Here is an 8,728-nt window from a genome sequence, read left to right as displayed (position 1 = left end):
GAGCCTTTTTTAGAAAAAAAGGCTAACAATATGTAATTAAGTCTTTTTCGCGGGTGAATATGTAATTAAGTCATGTGCTATACTCTATGGAAACTTCCCGATAATAAGAATTCAATGATCTAAATTTTATTGTATATTATTAATATTTTATTACTCAAACTGGTAGTCAAAATTGGTCTTAAAATGCCTACATGCTCTATAAACCCTAACGGAGGAAATACGTACATGCGGGCCCTGTTTAAAAATCCGAATGGAGGCAAGGCAGCATAGCGGACTACATGTTTGAACAAACGGGGAGCTACACGTATGTGCTCAAGCAGTCAGCTAGGTGCAAGTTAGCCAATGGCGCAGTAATTAACTTATAGTAATACTCTCATGTAATTGACGCTTGACATTAGTTGACATGCGACACACACTCTTCGCCAAAAAAAAAAAGACATGCGACACACACGCACGGCTTCGCCATGTACAACACCCTACGTCGTATCTGGTCTGTGATCTAAAACGTATCAAAATATAAGACTTTTTGTAGTTCAAATTAAACTGTAAAAACTTCTTATATTTTTAAGATTACACTAGTATCAAAGACACTCTTATATTATTGGAAGGAGGAAGTATTAGTTTGCAAGGAAGTACGTATGTATAGCAAGGGTACCCTGAAGTGGTGTAAATTCGCCCGTGTGAACCGTACACGTATAAGCCGGGCCGGGAAGGGCACGTAGCACGGTAGCAGCAGCCAGCGTGCCGCCTACAGTAGTCATGCATACGCACATGCATGAGAACCAGTACAGTATCTACGTGTTTTTTCAACTAAAAAAAGTGTCTACGTGTTTTTTTTTGCGGGCATGTATCTACGTACTTTCAACCTGGCATACATATGTAACATACATATATACACGTATTATACCCTGCCGCTGCCGGGGGCCATGCATTTCGCATTGCACTTGGATTAAAGGTGATTAAGCCAACACTGATTCCCCCGCAAAAAAAAAGCCAACACTGATTGAATATTGCTAGTTTTTTTTTTTTGGGATAAAATATTGCTAGTTGTTCCTGCAGTATCTACAGTTGCAGTTTCTACAACGTGATCCTACGTACGTACCCTAGATACAATATTCAATCTCCAAAAGACAACAGAGGACAAATACGATGATTGGAGATGCAAACATTGGAGGAATTAATTAGAGCAACTTTAATGGGGCGACCTATTTCGTCCGCCCGCGTTCGTTTGGGTCAGCGCGGGCAAGAGTGATGGCCCAACGCGCCGACCCAAACCCAAATCACGTCTGCTTCGCGTCCGCGTCGACGCATTTGCGGTCCAAATTTGCGCCCCAAATGCGTCGGCGCGGACGCCGAACGGACGCCACGCGCGTCTTCTCGCTGTCCGCCGCGTCCCCACCTGGTGGCCGCCCAACTACCTGCTGCCCATGCAGTCAGCTTTATTTATGACCACGGACCCACGCGTCAGCGACGGCGGTCGCCCTTTTTTAAGCCGACCGTGCGGCGGGGCCGTCCTCATCCAAACTCGCCGTCCACATCTAGCCAAGCTCGCTCCCCGTCGCCGGCAAACCCTAGCCAACCCTAGCCAAATGGGGCTCTTCTCCGGCGCCGGCATCAGCAGCAAGTCCAAGGGCAAGGCCCCCGCCGTCCCTTTCCCTTCGGAGTTCGTACCACCTCTGCTGGCGCCAGCTCGCCGGCAGAGGGTGCGCGTGAGCGTGCCAGTGTTGGAAATATGCCCTAGAGGCAATAATAAATGGTTATTATTATATATTTTTGTTCATGGTAATTGTCTATTGTTCATGCTATAATTGTGTTATCCGGAAATCGTAATACATGTGTGAATACATAGACCACAACGTGTCCCTAGTAAGCCTCTAGTTGACTAGCTCGTTGATCAACAGATAGTCATGGTTTCCTGACTATGGACATTGGATGTCATTGATAACGGGATCACATCATTAGGAGAATGATGTGATGGACAAGACCCAATCCTAAGCATAGCTCAAAGATCGTGTAGTTCGTTTGCTAGAGCTTTTCCAATGTCAAGTATCTTTTCCTTAGACCATGAGATCGTGTAACTCCCGGATACCGTAGGAGTGCTTTGGGTGTGCCAAACGTCACAACGTAACTGGGTGACTATAAAGGTGCACTACGGGTATCTCCGAAAGTGTCTGTTGGGTTGGCACGGATCGAGACTGGGATTTGTCACTCCGTGTGACGGAGAGGTATCTTTGGGCCCACTCGGTAATGCATCATCATAATGAGCTCAATGTGACTAAGGAGTTAGTCACGGGATCATGCATTACGGTACGAGTAAAGAGACTTGCCGGTAACGAGATTGAACAAGGTATTGGGATATCGACGATCGAATCTCGGGCAAGTAACATACCGATTGACAAAGGGAATTGTATACGGGATTGATTGAATCCTCGACATCGTGGTTCATCCGATGAGATCATCGTGGAACATGTGGGAGCCAACATGGGTATCCAGATCCCGCTGTTGGTTATTGACCGGAGAGGCGTCTCGGTCATGTCTGCATGTCTCCCGAACCCGTAGGGTCTACACACTTAAGGTTCGGTGACGCTAGGGTTGTAGAGATATGAGTATGCGGAAACCCGAAAGTTGTTCGGAGTCCCGGATGAGATCCCGCACGTCATGAAGAGTTCCGGAATGGTCCGGAGGTGAAGAATTATATATAGGAAGTCCAGTTTCGGCCACCGGGAAAGTTTCGGGTGTTATCGGTATTGTACCGGGACCACCGGAAGGGTCCCGGGGGTCCACCGGGTGGGGCCACCTGTCCCGGAGGGCCCCATGGGCTGAAGTGGGAAGGGAACAGCCCTTAGTGGGCTGGGGCGCACCCCATGGGCCTCCCCCCTGCGCCTAGGGTTGGAAACCCTAGGGTGGGGGGGCGCCCCACTTGACTTGGGGGGTAAGTTACCCCCCTTGGCCGCCGCCCCCCCTCTAGATGGGTCTTGGCCGGCGCCCCCCCTCCCAGGGGGCCTATATAAAGGGGGGAGGGAGGGCAGCAACATTACAGCCTTGGGCGCCTCCCTCCTCCCCTGCTACACCTCTCCGTCTCGCAGAAGCTCGGCGAAGCCCTGCCGAGATCCCGCTACATCCACCACCACGCCGTCGTGCTGCTGGATCTCCATCAACCTCTCCTTTCCCCTTGCTGGATCAAGAAGGAGGAGACGTCGCTGCACCGTACGTGTGTTGAACGCGGAGGTGCCGTCCGTTCGGCACTCGGTCATCGGTGATTTGGATCACGGCGAGTACGACTCCATCAACCACGTTCATTGGAACGCTTCCGCTTGCGATCTACAAGGGTATGTAGATGCACTCCTTTTCCCTCGTTGCTAGTATACTCCATAGATGGATCTTGGTGAGCGTAGGAAAATTTTAAAATTCTGCTACGATCCCCAACAGTGGCATCATGAGCCAGGCCTATGCGTAGTTACTATGCACGAGTAGAACACAAAGCAGTTGTGGGCGTTGATGTTGCCAATTCTTCTTGCCGCTACTAGTCTTATCTTGTTTCGGCGGTATTGTGGGATGAAGCGGCCCGGACCGACCTTACACGTACGCTTACGTGAGACAGGTTCCACCGACTGACATGCACTAGTTGCATAAGGTGGCTAGCGGGTGTCTGTCTCTCCTACTTTAGTCGGAACGGATTCGATGAAAAGGGTCCTTATGAAGGGTAAATAGAAATTGGCAAATCACGTTGTGGTTTTACGTAGGTAAGAAACGTTCTTGCTAGAAACCTATACAAGCCACGTAAAAACTTGCAACAACAATTAGATGACGTCTAACTTGTTTTTGCAGCATGTGCTATGTGATGTGATATGGCCAGAAGATGTGATGAATGATATATGTGATGTATGAGATTGATCATATTCTTGTAATAGGAATCACGACTTGCATGTCGATGAGTATGACAACCGGCAGGACTTGTCTTTATTATTTTGCATGACCTGCGTGTCATTGAATAACGCCATGTAAATTACTTTACTTTGTTGCTAAACGCGTTAGCCATAGAAGTAGAAGTAATCGTTGGCGTGACAACTTCATGAAGACACAATGATGGAGATCATGATGATGGAGATCATGGTGTCATGCCGGTGACGAAGATGATCATGGTGCCCCGAAGATGGAGATCAAAGGAGCAAAATGATATTGGCCATATCATGTCACTATTTGATTGCATGTGATGTTTATCATGTTTTGCATCTTATTTGCTTAGAACGACGGTAGTAAGTAAGATGATCCCTTATAATAATTTCAAGAAAGTGTTCTCCCTAACTGTGCACCGTTGCGAAGGTTCGTTGTTTCGAAGCACCACGTGATGATCGGGTGTGATAGATTCTAACGTTCGCATACAACGGGTGTTGACGAGCCTAGCATGTACAGACATGGCCTCGCAACACACGCAATACACTTAGGTTGACTTGACGAGCCTAGCATGTACAGACATGGCCTCGGAACACGGCGGCCATTGGTTATTTTGCATCTGAGATTCCTGAGGCCCGTACGTACGTATACGTAGCCATACTAAAAAAACAAGCAGGGAGCGAGATGGGACGTAGAGTAATATCAGTATTGCTACTAGGCTTAAACATGGATCCCTCATAACGAAACACGACAAGAACGTACGACGGCGCAAGAGATCGACGAGCAAATGCACGTCACCCGTCACCCGATCGAGTCAAATTTATGTTGCGATCGGTCACAAGGACATTCGTACGTAGTGCGTGCCAGTAATTAGTGGGACACGTAGTACCAGTGCAAGTTAATGATACTAGGTGGGCACGCATCATCGTCCATCCATGGAGACATGTAGTTTAAGACGGTTACTCATTGCTCTAGCAGTCTAGCTACGTAGGTAGGCACGCATGCGAAGCTGTTCTTTTGGTCGTGAGCTCAAATGCACGCATGATGAACAGTTAAGTTAAATCAAAAAAATAGTAAAAAATTCAAACCAATCTTAATTCTTTAGCAATGAACATTGACGAGTTGTCTACATATGCGCAAATTTTCATGAAGAATTCTTCATAAAAAACTATGCATATGTTAACAATTGGTCAATGTTCGTTGTAAAAAATATCTGTTTTGTCTTTACAATTTTGATCTGTTTTGATGTTTATAAGGGAAGATTTGAGCTCGCGGGCAATGCATGCAACGGCAGAGCTACATGTAGTTCTTCAGGGTTCATCTCCCTCAACTTTGAGAAAATGTTTCAAAGATTTGTTTTGGAGGTGCTTAATTAGAAAAGTATAGACTTACCACTTACGCCCCCTCAGAAATCTTCCTCCCCTCTAGCATTCCCTGTCTAGTTCCACCATTGAGCGCATGCAACTTTTACGACATGATTTACCTTCACTGCAAGACCCATAAAGTAATCTTTTACTCACTTTGTTATAAAATATTTGAAGTTTTGGCTTTGTCCTAAATCAAACTTTTTTAAGTTTAACCAAGTTTACATAAAAAATATATCAACATCTACAATACCAAATTAGCTTCATTACATTCATCATAACAAAAAAATTCATACTACTCTCTCTGTTCCAAAATACTTGCCATGGTTTGAACTAAAACCACGACAATCATTTTGGAACGGAAGGAGTACATATATCGGGAGCGTCTAAATGTCAGGTACGGTAAAAATATTGTTTACGCGGTCGCTATTCCTAGGACCACTAGATCTTGATCAAACGTCCGGAAATAGATCAGTGTGTGTGCTGCAGTACTACAGCTCACGGCCGTTGGATAAATAATGACTGTCTAGATTACCTTGTTTCTCCTCCGACCGTTCTCTCTCCCCGTAAAAACCCACCTTCGCTGTCCATCTTCTTCCTTTTTCTCTCCCTCGACCTGCCCCATCCTGGCCCTGCCTCCGCCCCTCGCGGCCGGCATTGAAAATCCGAAATCCTGTAGTGGCACCATTGCATGGCACGTAGTGTACCATGCAACCATAAAGCTCTCCAGGCCCCACGCGCGCGCGTGTAAACAACGTACATGCATGCGTGCATGCTCGGTCGATAGATCGAGGTTAATAACTTAAAAAGAAAAGATAGCTCGAGGTTAATTTTGTGCATGCATGCACGAACCGCTCGGGGGTTTTCCTACGTGCAAAGCATTTCTCGTATACGTACGTTTGGAGCTCAACTCATGGCAATGGTGAAACCGTGAAAGCTAACCAGTGGACCGACGTCGGAGATCGTCGCTGTGTCAACGGAAATGCCGTCACGCCATGCCGCCAGTGTGTGCGCAGCCCTAGTGCAGCTGTAGTTTGTGCTGCAGGAGCGAGCCGGCGTGCGCGCGACGGGCTCGCAAGGAGTCAAAAGCGGGCGTCAGTGGCGTGCGCCCACCCTGAGCCAGCCAACCAGCGCCCGTACGACGTACGTGGGGACGGCCTGGATGGGAAGCCATTGCCGTTCTCTCCCCGGGACCCCGCGCACGTACGTAGTAGTACTACGCCGTACCAAGAGCAGCCGGTGCGGCGCCCACCAGCCCACGTCGATCGACCCCAGGCCATCGGCGCCTCGCGCGGGAAACGCACGTTTGCCCTATTGCTCAAACAGTAACCGGACATGCAGGTCCGGCCCCGCCGCGCCGCCAATCGCCGGTGGCCACTGCACCCCACCCCGTACTGCTAGCGACCGATCAATCAATGGCGATGGCGATCGAAGCCCGCCAGCAGGTCCGTCCAGCTGGTGCATCGACGACGGAGGCCGTACCGGCGGGCGACGGATGCTCGATCACTGGTTCGGCTCGTCCGACGTCGAGTCTTCCGAACCCGTAGTGCCTGTACGTATGTACCGCGTATTTGTACTGCCGAGCGTCGCCGTGTCGGCGTGAATTATTTTTTCTTTTCTTTTGTTTTGCATCGGTGCTGGCGTAATTCGAACCGGGGCCGGCTGCGTGCTTCATTCCGGATCCGCGTACATGTGTACATACGTGCGCCTGTACGTACGGGAGGAGGCATGCATACGACCATACGAGCGTCGGGCCGGCGAGTGGACGTGTGCTGAGCCGATAATGGCCGTCCGTCGTTTCCTGGTCCATCACGTCGAGGAATTAACTGTACATGCATATGGAGGTAAAAAAAAAAACAACTTGTACATGCATATATGGTGCATGGCGCTGCCTATGCGTGATGGATGGATAGATGCCGCCGTCGTCAAAATCGTGCTACCTGCGATCGTGGATGGGTTAAGGATGAACAAGAGAAACAGTCTGAAGGTTGAAAACGACGAGGAGCCGTCGTCAAAAGCGTGCTGCGCAGAAAATCGACTAGCTTTTTTTCAGACCTCTTAGAGCATCTCCAATAGCCGCGCAACGCGCGGCAAGCTAGAAAACAGTTTACGGCATCGGAATCGCCCACTTTTGCGCGCCGCAGTGCGTTGGCTCCAGCGGCCGCTGAAAAATACAGCGTGACCGAGCCGCTGCAAAAAAACTGCGCACACGCTCTCAGCACAAACAACATACGCACCCCAAACACAACCAAGAAGATCAAACACAAACAAAATAAATCAACAATAAATAGTTGAATTTTATTATTACAACTCAAATAAATAGTTATCTTGCAATACAACAAATAGTTCAACAATACAACATCAAACATACAAATCATGATGCTCTTTGTCGGCCATTCCATGTCACTAGTAGAAAAACAACTTTTAGTACCGGTTCGTAAGGACCTTTAGTCCCGGTTCTATAACCGGCACTAAAGGGTGGGGACTAAAGTTACCCCCCTTTAGTCTCGGTTCAACACGAACCGGGGCCAAACACTAGTAGAAAACATGGCTTTCGTTCGGGCCTGGCCAGCCCATTAGTCCCGGTTCTGCACGAACCGGGACCCATGGGGTGCATTAGTCCCGGTTCTGCACGAACCGGGACCCATGGGGTGCATTAGTCCCGATTCGTGAGCCCAGGGGGCCGGCCGGGCCACGTGGGCCACTGGTCCCGGTTCGTCTGGACCTTTTGGTCCCGGTTCCACGCACGAACCGGGACCAATGCGACTCGCCCCTGGCCCATGACCATTAGTCCCGGTTTATGCCACAAACCGGGACTAAAGGGTTGGTCCTCGTTGCGGTCAGAGTTTAGTCCCACCTCGCCAACCGAAGGGCGCTCACACCGGTTTATAAGCCCGTCCCTCTCTGCCTTGTTGAGCTCCTCTCAAAATGAAAATAGATGTCCTTATACAGGGAATTTGACCTAAATTCAGAGTGAATTTCTCTGAAATTCACAGAAATTTATTATGAATTTAGGTTGAATTCTCTCTATAGGCGCATCTATGCTCATTTTTTATGTTGGGGTTGGCGATCTTTACAGACTTTTTGTGTGTTGAATATGCACCATTCAAAATCAGTCTCTACTTTGAATGGTTCATTTTGAACACACAAAAAGTCAGGAGTTCAAATAAGTTTTAAAAAATGAAATCCCTTTGTAACAGACGAGTTTCCGTATGAAATCCTGATACTTCGAAAGAGATTGTCCGTTTTGAACACGAAGTGCATCCACCTTTTGCCGGGACCCTCTCAACTTTCTTGCACATGCTATGTGGATGAAATGATGATACCATGCCAACTTTCAACCTTTTCAGAGTTCATTTGAAATGCTTTTCAATTTTAGGGTCTTATAGATCAAAATAATTAGTAAATGCATGAAAAATAACAAATGAAGTCAGAAAGGATTGAAAAATGATGATGTGGCTTTGAATGGT

Source organism: Triticum aestivum, chromosome 6D (genome assembly GCF_018294505.1).
Source record: "Triticum aestivum cultivar Chinese Spring chromosome 6D, IWGSC CS RefSeq v2.1, whole genome shotgun sequence".
NCBI classification, from domain to species: domain Eukaryota; kingdom Viridiplantae; phylum Streptophyta; class Magnoliopsida; order Poales; family Poaceae; genus Triticum; species Triticum aestivum.
Note: the sequence above shows the minus strand (reverse complement) of the source record.